Genomic DNA, 1,346 nt, shown 5'->3' with positions numbered 1-1,346 from the left:
GTGGTGTCCGCCAGTGTTGTGCAAGAGGAAACTGAGGCGGCCACCACTGTGATGCGACGCTGTACTTCGTAGGGTAAAATCTGACACCGACCATGACGGTACGAAGCTGGCGCGGGCAGGCACTACCCCAGTGGTGGGCGCTGCTTGCGCGTTGTCTGAGACGGTGTCGCCAAATCCGCGCTGTTAGCACCACCTCCCTCTTCCCCCGTGCCCCACCTTGTTGGAATTCGGCCGAAGCAGTGCCCTCAGGTAATGTGGTGGTTGCGATTCCGTCAGCACCGCAGGTTCAAGAGGCACGAGATGTATTTCCCGCGGCAGCAGGGAGAAGCGGAGGAGGCGCCTCTTTTTCTCTCTTTCTGTGTTTGTATGCGTTTGCGACATCGCTGATGCATAACACGATATTCAGGTAAAATATGGCATGACCCACTGAATGAGACATCATCATGCACCACTCTGACGGACGTCCTGCGGCCCTCTCCTCCCTTCCTTGCATCTTATTTTTTTTTTTTCCTTATTTTTATCCTCTCACCGCAGTATCGCTCCAGTCCTTCGCCCCCTGCGAGCATCGGGACCATGCGCTGTGCTGCCTCGCCTGGCTGCGCGCCATCTGTGATGCCACGAAATGACATTATTCAAAAGCACAGTTTGATCTGATACACGCGGACGAGAACGTCGCTACGATTGCTGACTGGGCGCATGCAAGCCGCGGGCATATGCCGCGACGCACAATTTACACGGACCCGCCCTGGTGTTCTACCTTGGTGCCGGTGGTGTCCGCCAGTGTTGTGCAAGAGGAAACTGAGGCGGCCACCACTGTGATGCGACGCTGTACTTCGTAGGGTAAGATCTGACACCGACCATGACGGTACGAAGCTGGCGCGGGCAGGCACTACCCCAGTGGTGGGCGCTGCTTGCGCGTTGTCTGAGACGGTGTCGCCAAATCCGCGCTGTTAGCACCACCTCCCTCTTCCCCCGTGCCCCACCTTGTTGGAATTCGGCCGAAGCAGTGCCCTCAGGTAATGTGGTGGTTGCGATTCCGTCAGCACCGCAGGTTCAAGAGGCACGAGATGTATTTCCCGCGGCTGCAGGGAGAAGCGGAGGAGGCGCCTCTTTTTCTCTCTTTCTGTGTTTGTATGCGTTTGCGACGTCGCTGATGCATAACACGATATTCAGGTAAAATATGGCATGACCCACTGAATGAGACATCATCATGCACCACTCTGACGGACGTCCTGCGGCCCTCTCCTCCCTTCCTTGCATCTTATTTTTTTTTTTTCCTTATTTTTATCTTCTCACCAGGAGTATCGCTCCAGTCCTTCGCCCCTGCGAGCATCGGGACCATGCGC

General features: G+C 56.0%; 8 non-coding genes across 8 annotated transcripts; all 8 read left to right on the top strand.

The window, feature by feature from the left end:
- The first annotated feature begins 47 nt into the window (after positions 1-47).
- Tc00.1047053429649.80 lies at positions 48-159 on the top strand. Its single transcript, XR_008254310.1, has one exon. It is a non-coding gene; the product is annotated as a C/D small nucleolar RNA (snoRNA), TB9C3C3 (small nucleolar RNA).
- A 79-nt stretch (positions 160-238) lies between these two features.
- Positions 239-304, top strand: Tc00.1047053429649.70. The gene has a single exon (XR_008254309.1). It is a non-coding gene; the product is annotated as an H/ACA snoRNA, TC9C3H2 (small nucleolar RNA).
- Positions 305-383: 79 nt separating this feature from the next.
- Tc00.1047053429649.60 lies at positions 384-457 on the top strand. Its single transcript, XR_008254308.1, has one exon. It is a non-coding gene; the product is annotated as a C/D small nucleolar RNA (snoRNA), TB9C3C1 (small nucleolar RNA).
- A 153-nt stretch (positions 458-610) lies between these two features.
- On the top strand, positions 611-690 carry Tc00.1047053429649.50. The gene has a single exon (XR_008254307.1). It is a non-coding gene; the product is annotated as a C/D small nucleolar RNA (snoRNA), TB9C3C2 (small nucleolar RNA).
- Positions 691-722: 32 nt separating this feature from the next.
- Positions 723-793, top strand: Tc00.1047053429649.40. The gene has a single exon (XR_008254306.1). It is a non-coding gene; the product is annotated as an H/ACA snoRNA, TC9C3H1 (small nucleolar RNA).
- A 21-nt stretch (positions 794-814) lies between these two features.
- On the top strand, positions 815-926 carry Tc00.1047053429649.30. Its single transcript, XR_008254305.1, has one exon. It is a non-coding gene; the product is annotated as a C/D small nucleolar RNA (snoRNA), TB9C3C3 (small nucleolar RNA).
- A 79-nt stretch (positions 927-1,005) lies between these two features.
- On the top strand, positions 1,006-1,071 carry Tc00.1047053429649.20. Its single transcript, XR_008254304.1, has one exon. It is a non-coding gene; the product is annotated as an H/ACA snoRNA, TC9C3H2 (small nucleolar RNA).
- Positions 1,072-1,150: 79 nt separating this feature from the next.
- Tc00.1047053429649.10 lies at positions 1,151-1,224 on the top strand. The gene has a single exon (XR_008254303.1). It is a non-coding gene; the product is annotated as a C/D small nucleolar RNA (snoRNA), TB9C3C1 (small nucleolar RNA).
- Positions 1,225-1,346: the final 122 nt, after the last annotated feature.

Source organism: Trypanosoma cruzi (assembly GCF_000209065.1).
Source record: "Trypanosoma cruzi strain CL Brener chromosome Unknown tcruzi_1047053429649, whole genome shotgun sequence".
Lineage (NCBI taxonomy): Eukaryota > Euglenozoa > Kinetoplastea > Trypanosomatida > Trypanosomatidae > Trypanosoma > Trypanosoma cruzi.
This window is presented reverse-complemented; position numbering and strand designations above follow the sequence as displayed.